Here is a 12772-nt window from a genome sequence, read left to right on the forward strand (position 1 = left end):
ACTTCAAATGTAAATGTCTGTCTGAGTTGCCTAAATGTAGAGAGGTCCCAGAGAGACAGCTTCGTGGGTAAAGCATTGAGGATACAGGTTGACTCTTCAGTACCCATGTAAAATCAGAACATGGTGGTGTACACTTACACCCAACACTGTAGAGGCAAAGACTGGGGATCTTTGAGGATCACTGGCTAGTCAGTCTAGCCTAATCTACAACCTCAAGTCCATGAGAGACCTTGTCCCAAAATAACCAAGGATGATAGCTCTCAAGAATGATGTTTAAGCTTGCATTTTAGTTTACACACACACACACACACACACACACACACACACACACACACACGAAAAATGGAATCTCACTTTCTAGTTTGAAAACATGGTTGGCATGAATTCTGAAGTTCTTCCTCTTGTGCAACAACTTGATCTTCTCCAGCTGTGATAAGTCATAAAATAGAATTAGAAAAAAATAGTTTGTGTATGTGTTGGGTGGTGGTGCTGTGTGTGTTGCATGTGAGTATGTAAGTGCACACGTATACCTTTATGTGAACATGCGAAAGCTTGAGAAAGATGTAAGATCTATCCTTTCATCGCTCTCTCCCTTAGTCTCCTGAGACAGAATATTTCACTAAACCAAAATCTCACCAGTGATCTTCCCTCAGTGCTGCGGTTACTGGTGCACACAGCACACCCAGCTTTCCTTTGTTTCTAATGTGAATACTGGGGATTAAACATTATGCTTGCCAGCAAGCACTCTTGCTCACAACCATCCTCTCACTATTTTGTCACTATTTTGACTGACATCACACTTGTACACGCACGGGTATGCGATGTTTGATCCTTGTCTGCAACGTGGGTTGTTTAAACGAAGCTTCTCTGCACCACTTTCACTCACCCGCCATATCTTTTATGGCGAGGACCTTGAAATTCTCTGTTACTTGGAATACGGAGTGCATTCTTGTTGATTCCTCCCATCTGTGACTTTATAGGTTGCTCAAAAACGCCATCTCTTCCTTCCCTTCCCACCCTCTACTACTCTGGACACTGGTGACCATTGTCCGGCCTATACTTCCATAAACTCAACTCTGTTAGTCTCCACGTATAGCTGAGATCATGTAAAGTGAAATAAACAGTGCCTGCTCCCAGTGTCTGCTGTGTTTTACTCCACAATAATGTCTTCCAGATTCATCCAGGTCGTTGTAAATGGTAGACTTCTTGCCTTTTAAAGCTGAATAGTATTCTGCTGTGTAGACACATCACATTTTCATTGACCATTTATTGATTGGTTGATGGATGCTGTGATGGGTCTGTATCTCGGCCAAGAACGCCTCCACTTTTTATAAGAGATTTACTAACCCTGCAAAGTATTACTGGGTATTTCTTGAGTGGTTGACTTCCCTTCCAGGTCACACAGTTGACCTTCACCTTAGATAGAGTACTGTAGAACTTCATTTTCCCTTCTCCCAGTGGGTTTGTTTCAATATTTAAAGTACATAAATATTGGGCACACCCAAAGGAAGTATTAATTGGAATAGCGGAAACTTTTAGTAGCTCACAGGTCACCTTCTCAATTTCTACCTCATTCTGTTTCTTTGTCTATGAGAATGGGTCAAAGGGAGGGGATTCCAGCATAGAGCACAGACCAATCCAAAGCAGAGTACTGGGCTTCAGTGTGTCTGTCAATTTGACTCTAAATTCAGCCTCCTAGGGAGAGGGACCCACCACAAAGAAAAAACTTCCTTCAGATTGGCCTGTAGGCAAGTCTGTGGGATCATCCTCTTGATTAATGACTGATGTAGGAGGGCCCAGTTCACCATTCGTGATATCACCAGTAGGCGGGTGGACCTAGGTCCAATAAGACAGCAGGCTGAACAAGCCAGGAGCACATTCCTCTGTGGTCTCTACTTCATCTCTTGATGTCCTCCTTTGAGTTTCTGCCTTGATTTTCCTCGACGACAATGACAAGCTGTAACCTCCAAGATGACATAAACCCTCCCCTCCCCAAGTTTGCTTTTGGTCAGAGTGTTTAAGAAGGCAAATTAGGATGGGCCTATAGAATATATTTCAATTCAGAGGGGATCAACTTGGGGAATAGGGCTGGGGGAGAAAGCAGATAATTGGCTCTATGATGCCTTCCTCTCCTTAGTTGACCCAGGATTGTCTGCAGTCCCCCATGAACAGGTGGGAAGAGCTAAGATGATAGGAAGTCCTCTCCAGATAGCAGGACTTCATTCTAGCTCCTAGAAGGTGGAGAGAACTCTCTGGGCATCTAGCATTCCAGCCCCAGTGCCTGCAGAGCCACGCCGGTAACATCAACAAGGCTTTGCCTATGCCACCATTGTCTTTCTGCATCTCCAAAATCATTCAGGCAATGTACAGGCCCACAATGACCAAGGGACCTTTAAAAGCTGAGCTCTTGATGTCATTGACAACAGGCCAGAGGAAGACGTCTTCTGAAAGACAATGGGGAAAAAATACCATTCACCCATCACCCTTAAAAGTCTGGGAAGGGGATAGTGAGGGAGTCTGGAGAACACTGGGTAGTTTCCCTGGGGAGAAAAAAAGAGGATATATTATCTGGCTAGCTGGGACTTATAGAAAAAGAGTCCAAAAACCAGACAAAATGTACCTGAAAAATAAGATGTGTCACCAAGGTATTCAGTTCTCTGAGATGTCTACAGTTTAATTAAACAACAAGGGTGATCTTCTAGCTCCTGAGGAGTTCCTTTAATTAAACTTTCCATCTCTCCTCTTTGTTCTGCAGGTCCACTCCAGACCACTGTCTTTGATGCAGTGATCATTCAGCCACCCATGATGGTTTGGAAGAGTCCTCGCTGCTGTGTTGGCAGAATCTTAAAGGTGGCTCATTGACTCTTGGTTGTCACCAATGCCAATCCAGTCAGGAAGCTCTTAGGGCTGCAGTGAATCTCGGATGTGATTTTATTGACTCTTTGTGGGCTGAACGCAAAATATCTGCTCCTGGTAGAACTTAGATGGTGGGGAAGTTCCTGACTCTTCCAGCTCTGAAATAGTGTCACTGTGTTCTCTTAATAGAGAATTGTTTAGTCTTTTTGGTTTTTTTTTTGTTTTTTTTTATTAACTTAAGTATTTCTTATTTACATTTCGAGTGTTATTCCCTTTCCCGGTTTCCGGGCAAACATCCCCCTAGCCCCCCTCCCCTTCGTTATAGGTGTTCCCCTCCCCATCCTCCCCCCATTGCCGCCCTCCCCCCAACAATCACGTTCACTGGGGGTTCAGTCTTAGCAGGACCAAGGGCTTCCCCTTCCACTGGTGCTCTTACTAGGATATTCATTGCTACCTGTGAGGTCAGAGTCCAGGGTCAGTCCATGTATAGTCTTTAGGTAGTGGCTTAGTCCCTGGAAGTCTGGTTGCTTGGCATTGTTGTTCATATGGGGTCTCGAGCCCCATCAAGTTCTTCCAGTTCTTTCTCTGATTCCTTCAACGGGGGTCCTATTCTCAGTTCAGTGGTTTGCTGCTGGCATTCACCTCTGTATTTGCTGTATTCTGGCTGTGTCTCTCAGGAATTGTTTAGTCTTTGAGTTAAAAAGCTCATGACATTGTATGTCTTGACGTATTAAGCTTACTGGTTTAATTCATGAAAAGCCAAAGTTATCAATCACTCTGGGTGAAGTAAAAAAACTTCCAGTGGCAAAGTTGCCCATGTCTGACATACACTTAATCCTCAATTTGGTGAAACCCCCAAGTTAGGGTTAAAAAGACATGGACTATTGTTGCTACAAGCCACTCATGTTCTAATTGAGAGAGGCATCTACACAATGAAGAACTAACTGGGTAGATCTGTCAGGAGACTAACCAGCTAGTCAATGAGGAAGTTCGGAAGGCTACCTATGGTGAACTGGTGACTGCTTCATTCGTATGACACATCTGTACTAACTTGAAGTGGTGTGACCATTTTCTGCACTGTAGAAAGATACAGCATAGTCTCATATGCTCCTGTTGAATTGTCTGCACAGATACACATTTTCCAAATGCTGCCATATACACTAGCATAGAAAGCTAGGGCAGTGTGTATTTCAGATTGGAAATAAAAGGTGTCCATGTAGTTCAGATTTTGAAAACCCAAGATCAATCTTGGTGGCCCAGTCTTAAAGATATTATCCCATCTTCCCCCCAAGTTTTTTTTAATGGGACAATATTTTACAATGGGGAAAGTGAAATCTGGCTGCTGCTGACCAGACTTCTAACATTTGCAATACAGGAGGGCTGGCAGGACTCTTTGCTTCATTGTACCCATCCATGTGCTGGGCTTTGGTAAATTTAATTTCTTTTAGAGCAAATCCTAAATAAGCCTGAAGTAATTGCATCCTAATGTGTGTGAAGAAACAGGTAACATTAAGTTGGAATAAAGAAGCCTTCCGAAACTCAACTCTTGTCTCTTTGAACATAACCATGTGATGCTGCTATCTTTCCCCTTCTCCACTGGAAAACAGAATGGTTCTGTTACCTTTCTTTTGCTATCTTTGAAGATTTGTGTCTAATAAGTCATAAGTGATTTGAGGCCCATTTTTCTCCTCCATCCAATGGGAAAGCGACATCTGCTCTAAAGCAAATATTGCTATAAGACTGTGGCTATCAGGAGTATTTGCATCAAACTCAACACCAGCGGTTTGAATATGGAGCTGGTTGGTGATTTGTTCAGATTAATCAGGACAAGCAGTATAGCAATGAGGATGACAGATTCATTCTAATGACAAACCAACAACACCAAAGGAAAAGCAAGATCTCATTCTAACACTAAACAAGGAACTAAAATATTAAAGGAAAGCAATTATTCTTTTTTTTAAGCCTTCCCTTTTTTATTCTTGTGCACAAAGCCTAGCATGATCGGTTTCACTGGGTAGACAGTCAGTCTAGAAGGTAGACAGAAATCATTCAGGTCTCTTAGTCCAACTTAATGAAGCCCATGTCTTTCGCGTACTGATAGAAGCACTGTTGGCAGATGTTCAGTCCATATTTACGGATCAGACCATGGCGGTTAGAGCAGACGTGGTGAGAGCGAGAACCCTGGCCAAACATCCAAGGGTGACTTCAGTAGAGCTGCTGATGACCCATCTTGCCTTCAGACGCCCAAGGAGGAAAAAAGGAGCGATTATTTAGTCCTGTAACCCACTCTGTAAATCGAACCCTGAGCTTCACTTTTATGGCAACATTGGAAAGCTTTGGGAATAGACATTCTAGCTGGTGATGCGGAAGGAACGAACTTAACTGGCTTCACTAGGCAGGTGCCCACCACATTGGGTTACTCAGCAGCATTTGTAGCTAGTAGATCTGACCACATCGCCTCCTACAGCACACAGATGCCCCAGATAAATTCCAGGGTTGAATACAGCGCATGAGAAAATTCCTTCTGAATGTTTAGAACAAGACGCCATATAAGAACATGTTGTAAGTCCCATGTCGACAGGACACACTACAGTGACTTGAGACTCATTTATACATGGAAATTGCTGTGGTAGTTACAATAAGTTAATACGATCAGTTCAGAGATATTTTGCCACTGAATCTGTATGAGTTGAGACTGGTAGACAGACAGGAGAAACCCAAGTTTAAGCAAAAAAGATTCCGAAATAGATGGGAAATGTATTAGTCTTTCTTTCCTTCAATCTGTCACTCCAGCTATGTGTCCATCTTCCTGAGTTGGCCTCATACTTGTGACTAACTTTAAGAGATGGGAAAGATGGCATGTTGGTCAGTGTCCTCCAGAGGAATAGCCAACTGACCATGTGTATGTATGTCTCTGCTCTCTACATTTATTGTCTAAGCTAGAGTCACTGGAGAAGAGAGAACTGCAGTTGAGAAAATGATCAGGTTGTAGGCAAGCCTGTAGGGTATTTTCCTAATTAGCAATTTTTAGGGCAGGGTCCAGCTTATTATGAGTGGTGCCATCCCTGGGTTGTATAAGAAAGTAGGCTGAGTGAGTCATGGGAAGTAAGATGGGAAGAAGCACTTTACCAGGGTCTCTGCATTGGTTCTTGCCTCCAGATTCCTGCCCTGTTTGAGTTCCTGTTCTGACTTCCTTCAATGATTAACAGTGATGTGAAATCATAAGTCAAATAAGTCCTTTCCTCCCCAAGTTGCTTTGGTCATGGCGTCCCAACAAAGTAATATGAACCCTAAGTAATACTGTGTCTTTGTATACATTTACATAATATATTTTAAGAAATTGCCTCCTGGCATTGTACAGGCTATTAGATCTGAATTATGAATGGTGGGTCACTGTACTGGAAATCCAGGAGAAAGCACTTAAAGTCAAACACCCACTAGGCTGAGAATTCCCTTCACTTGAGGAATGTAAGTCTTCCTTTATACAGACCTTCACCTGATTGGGTGAGCCCTCCATTCTATATTGGAAAGTAATCTGCCTTACTGAACCCCAACTGCTTAAGTGTTAATCTCATTGAAATACCAAGAGTAATGTTTGCTCATGTATCACTTCTGACCATCCCAAGCCAAATGTGTACCTCATACAGAGACGTAAAGCTTTTGTTCAAGTATCCACATACCAATCCTCTGTTACCTTGTTGTTGTTCCCTGACCAACCATTGGCCAACTATTATTATACTTGCTAGCTACTGATAAACCTCATGGAGGGATGAAGAGGCTCTTGTACATGCTCTGCTGTGTTATCCCCTGAACATCTGATTACCTGGGGGCATAGAAAACTATCCTGTGAATAGGTTGGTGCTGTGGAAATTTCCCATGTATACAAAGTTCACATTATAGGGAAAGGTATATGGGATGGAGTAAGGTATCTGTGGTAGGGAACCTAGCCTTACCACATGGGGGGGGGGGGAAATGGGTCTCAGGTATGTATTCCAGGATCCATCCTTTGCTTACAAGATGAATTTGTATCAATAGGCATAACCCTGATGATAGAGCTGTCCCAGTTTGCCTTTTGTTGCTGTGTGTCTTAGTTACTGTTTTATTGTTCTGAGAAAACACCAAGACTAACACAACTTATAAAATAAATTGCTTAATTAGAGAGAGTCCATGAAAATGGAGGAGCAGCATGGTGGCAGCTGAGCTGAGAGCTCACATTTTGATCCAAAATCAGGAGGTCAAGCAGGCACATCAAGAATGGCACACGTCTTTTGAAACCTCAAAGATGCCACCAGGGACACACCTCCTCCAACAAAGCCCCGCACCCTAATCCTTCCCAAACGGTTCCACCAACTCATATTCAAGCATATTAGCCTATGGAGGCAGTTCTCATTCAAATCACCACACTGTGACAATTACTATGACCAAAAGCAACTTGGGGCAGGGATGGAGGGCAGAGGAAGTGTTTCTTTCATCTTATGTTTCTAGGTCATCCTCCATCACTAAGAGAAGTCAGGGCAAGAACTCAAGGCAAGAACTGAAGCAGAAGCTATAGATGAACACTATTTACTGGCTTGCTCAGGTAGCTTTCTTATACAACTCAGAATGGCCCACCAAGTGATGGTGCTGTCTACAGTGGGCCGGACCCTCCTATTAATTAACAATCTAGAAGATGTCCCCAGATTTGCTCTCAGGACAGTCTGACTTGACAATTCTTCAGTTGAGGGTCTCTCTTTCTGGAGAACATTAGGTTGTGTCGAGTTGCCAATGAACACTAACTGGGATAAGTACTGTGCCCAAATTAGGTACAAATTGTTTGGCATCTTCTTCATTGAATTATAAGACTCCCTAGATTTCAGTATGCATAACAGTGATCGGAGGAGGTATAATTATTTTTCCCTTGTCATTAGCTATAAATAGCTAATTGGAGACTAATTTTAGATTGATCTCTACTTAGATAAATATCGATGCTCTTATTTTCAGCTATTTATACTGGATGTATGAGATATGCTTACACCTGAACTAACTATAAGACCAAATACAAACTATAGTGCTCTCTCATGGGAATAACTTGAGATGAAAATAGTATAGTCACCCTCGCTTCATCTCTGTACTGTTTTGTGAGTTAGTCTTCCTTCTCCCTGCTGCGAGTCATTTTTGTGAATCATCTTATTCATTCACTTTTTGAATATGTATAACTCATCAGGCCCTGGAAGATGAGAGGGATATGTGCATGACTGCATCTATATTGAAAAGGCCAGGAGAACTCCAGCCTCACTTGGGCCCCTCTCACTCCCTTAGCCCGACACCTTACTTCTTACTTCTTTCATATCTGACCTTCTTTTTTCATCCTGCAATGTTTATTATAGTTTAAAACCAGTAAAATCCTTTTCTGGAAGACGATAGATCATAAATGAGCTAACAGCTCTTATTTTGTGGTGAGTTCAGCTGTTTTAGTCAATGCATTTTGTTATCTTAATAAATACACCATTTAGGGCTGAAGAGATGGCTCAGTTGTTGAGAGCACTGACTGCTCTTCCAGAGGTCCTGAGTTCAATTCCCAGCAACCACATGGTGGCTCACAACCATCTGTAATGGGATCTGATGCCCTCTTCCGGTGTGTCTGAAGACAGAGACAGTGTACTCATATACATGAAATAAATAAATGTGTCTTTAAATAAACACACCACTAAATAATTTCTTTGGGCAAGGTTAAAGGTAGACAAACAAATTCAATAAAACCTACCTAACTAGTCAGTCTAGATGCTAAGTCCCAGAGTGGGAAGAACCAGATGGGCAGTCCTGGTAAAAAGTTTAAATGCTGGACACCACTTTCATTTTATGATGATTGCTTTTGTTATGTTTAACAAAACCATTGAACTAATTACATCTTACTATTTGAGAGAAGGCCAAGTCTCTTCGCACTCCACATCCTCCTTTTTTTCCACCTTCATTCACTATTTTATTAGAACATTTAACTTCACATAATGAGATCTAATGATAGATGAAAACCGTTAAATCTCTTATGGTCTTTAAAAATATTTTTAATGGGCATTTTCTTTTAAGATAGTGATCGTAAACTTTTATTATTGAATTATTTTTATTATAATGTTCTATAAACACGTAAAGCCATAAAATAAGATAGAAACTCAGGCTTACACTTATTGCAATCTTCTAAATGAAATAGAAATAAAGCTATAAAACTGAAATATTCAAACTGACTATTTTAGTGTGATAAGGTAGAATAATTTCATTGAAGCTAAATTTCAAAAGCTGTCTAATGTCTGGCTTTCTCATTCCTTTTATTCTGACTTAGTTGTGCTAATATGACTTCAATATCATGAATACCTATTCACCTAAGAACACGTTTCAAGACAGTAGTCCCCAGGGGTCGCATCTCAGATTTCCTGCCTCAGCAACATTTCACTTCATACAGCACAGAAAAACCAGACTACACAGACGATAACATTAGCATCGCCGTGCGTTTGAAAGGTGCACTAAAGGGATAGCTGGTCACTGGTTGAATTCGGCAGAGAAAAGCACTTTGCTGTACTGGGTGTTTGCAAGTCGATGTACACAAAGGTAGGATCTGCTTGGGAGAGCAGCGCAGCAGATTCCTTTGAATGTAAAACTTGGACCATGGATTAGTGCTGCTTTCTCAGCACTTTCCTCCTTTTGAACTGAGGCTTTGCTGGTCCAGCATCCTCGTTGGAAGTGCACACACTGCATGGGTGTACTCAGAGGTTCGTGTGGCTCTGAAGTTTTTATCTTCTAAAGACTGTCATTGAGGTTAGAATATTTCCAGAAAAGAAGAACTCCGTCAGGCCCCAAGAAACCCTTAGTTTGAGAAATATCGCCTAACAGAATACTTCTTATTAGGTTAACCCGGTCTCCCCACCCTCCACCTCCCCATCCTCCCTCTGTGTGCACCCCCAACCCCCATAAGACAAAACCATGGCAAGTGGGCTGGGATAAAGAACACAGTCCTAAGCCTGAGAATGGCCCTTACCGTAGTCTTCTTTCTCATAACTTACTACCATTTACTCTCATCTTTGGATACACTGGGCTGTTAATGGTAGGCCCAGAGGAGCCAATGTCCCCTTCAGTGAGTGGCTGTAACAAGAGATGGCTGGGGAACACTAACATGGTTCTCTCACCTTGTCAGGCACAGGGAGCCCTGTAGCCCTTGCTCACATGCGGTTTCTAACTCAGTACCTGGAACTGAGGCCCTCTGCCTTGCTCACAGGCTCTCACTTACCTAGCCAGTACCTGTGGCTTATAGTCCCCACACCAAGAGACACATGCCTCAGGCACTTGGAACTCTTCTAGAATATATGTGAGAGGTGGCAAATTTTTCATCTATTGTCATTAGTTATTACCAAAGAAATTGTCTTAGTCTTGAATATTATTTGGGACTCGGATATTTCAGCTCTTTTGAAATGAAGCAGGGACTTATTAAGTGGATTAAACAGATTATACAATTTTTTATTTCAATTTGAGAGAAAGCAAAATTTTACCCAGCACAGAAGATATTCACAGTACAGAACATTTTATACCACTATTTGAGGCTGTGTGAAGTTTCAGTAAGATTAACAGCCAGAGAATCCATGATCAAACTCTAGACACCCTTCATGAGCTGTTAAGTATTCTCAGAGGTAAATCAAAAGACTGAATCATCCAGAAGAGAACTAAATGACTGTGTTTTGGATTTGGGTTTCAGGGAAGCTTTAAGGTACCACTCTCTGAGCTAGTCTCACACTGACATTCATGCAGAGGAATATTTTGATTTTTAATCAATGCTATATATTACTGGAGGAAACTCATAACGAAAGCTATCTGCTTCACAGGAAGCCAATGAAAACCAAGTACGATCAGAAACACAGATGGCTGCATGTGACAGAGAACCCAGCTGACTGGGGGCGTCACAGATGGTGGGTCAGTCTCTCCCAGAAGTAAGAAGCATAGAGGTGGGAGACCTGGCATCGGCAACTTATTCATCAGTGACTTAGTGATGCCACGGTCTTCACGGTGGTCATGGTCTTTTCTTCATCATCACAAGAAGCTATGATCAAAAAGATCTTAGAGGAACCACAGGGGAACCTGCCCCAGAATAGCTTGAGAAATAGATTGCTGAGTGCCCAGTGTAGGGGTGGGGTTTGATTGTAAGAACAAAAGGCAGGAGGAAGTGTCAAGCTCTGAAGAAAAAAAAAAAGGGGGAGTGTCTGTTCTTTGGTATTCCTTGGGGGAATAGATCCTGCTAGCGTCTGACTATGTGTTTTTGAACAATGAAGACTGGAATATTTGTAGGAAGGATAAAAAGCCACATTTTACCTCTGCTCGCCCACATGGTGTATTAGGAGACACATAAGGACCTGCCTAGCATTTTCTCTGTCCTCACACAACCATTGACAAAGAAGGCTCCTTTGACCTAAGAAGGTATAAGCATCTCTTCCCAGCAGCAAGTGTGCAATTCCACGGCAGGTGACGGCTGCAACCTCCCCAGTCCCAGTCGGTGCTGACGTGCCCGGTGTTGGTGTCTGCATGGTAACTCGGGCTACCTGCAGCCAACTCTTTCCTTGAGTTTGATTAAGTTCTTGAGGTACTCATGGAACCCAGGGAAACACATTACTGGCTTGTTGTAGAGGGTAACACGAAGGATTCAGATGAAGAGACCACAAGACGAGGGGAGGAAGAACCGTCTCCTTCTCTCTTTGTCTGTGCCACCCTCCAGGGGCCAGCTGCCCAGTATCACTCTTCTCTTGAGTGTTATGGGAATGCCATTGCAAGGCCTGACTGTTCACAGACTGAGTCCTCTCTGTGCAGTGCCCTCTCCAGGACCCTCCGGAATGACACAACGGTGGACAAAGTAGAGTTAAGAGACAGGAGCCACAGATGGAATCCAAAACGTGTATAAAGTGATACGTATATACCACTGTGCTGTAATAATAAACAAGAATTAATATATCTTGGGGGCATGTCACTTGTGGGCTTTTACTTGGGCAAAATAAAACGATTCTATGTCATGTATCAACTTTTTTGATAATGATGATACCAGGGACGCTGAGTTTCTTCATCTCATTAATAAAGGAATTCTAACTGGACTCAGGATGCTCCAGAACAATTTTAATAGTTTGACAACACCACCACCACCACCAGGCAGGCAGGCTATAAATCCCAGCAACTGTCAGGAGGGGAGAGATGGAAAGGGGGAGGAGAGAAAGCCAGGCTTTTGAGGTAGGGTCTGAGAAAGCGAGCACAGTCAGCAGTGGCATCAGAAGCAGTGGAAGGGCAGAGGGGCTTCTGAGAGAGAGAGAGAGAGAGAGAGAGAGAGAGAGAGAGAGAGAGAGCGCTCCCCCAACACCCCCTCTGCGGTAGCTTTAGAGAAAGCAAACTCATGATTTTGAGCAGGAGATATGAAAGGGAAAATTTGCTCCTTACTCCAGGATTTTGTTCTCCAGGGCAAAGAAATACAATGGGGCACATGGTTAGAAACAGAAACGGGGGCGTTTCTTTTAAAAGGAAACTTCTGAGAGCAGGCGTAGGCTAGTGAGGAGAGGGCTGAGTATTGGACGGGGTTGGGCCAGGGTATCCATTCCTTTATCTACAGATCTACATAGCACCTGCCTCTCCTGTTTGTTTTTTGTTCCTGTTGTTTTTAGTTTTCTGAGACAGAGTCTCACTGTGCAGGTCTGGTTGGTCTGGAATTTGCTCTGTGGACCAAGCTAGCCCTGAAATCATGAGATCTGCCTGCCTCTGTCTCCAGATTTTGCAGGGATCGAAGGCCTGGTCTTCTATTTGTATTGCGAATGCTCTGTTTATTAGGTGAAGCCCAGGCCGGAAAGGTTTCCAGTCTTCCCCGGCAAACTGGCTTCTTTCTAATGTTGATCTTGCCATTCCACACCTTGGCCCCTGTTTTCCT

The 12772-nt window shown here is 42.9% G+C and overlaps 1 pseudogene; it reads right to left on the reverse strand.

Annotated features, from left to right (window-relative positions):
- Positions 1 to 3235: 3235 nt before the first annotated feature.
- On the reverse strand, positions 3236 to 7060 carry Rps29-ps6 (ribosomal protein S29, pseudogene 6; annotated as a pseudogene).
- Between the last annotated feature and the right edge of the window lie 5712 nt (positions 7061 to 12772).

Source organism: Rattus norvegicus, chromosome 15 (assembly GCF_036323735.1).
Source record: "Rattus norvegicus strain BN/NHsdMcwi chromosome 15, GRCr8, whole genome shotgun sequence".
Lineage (NCBI taxonomy): Eukaryota > Metazoa > Chordata > Mammalia > Rodentia > Muridae > Rattus > Rattus norvegicus.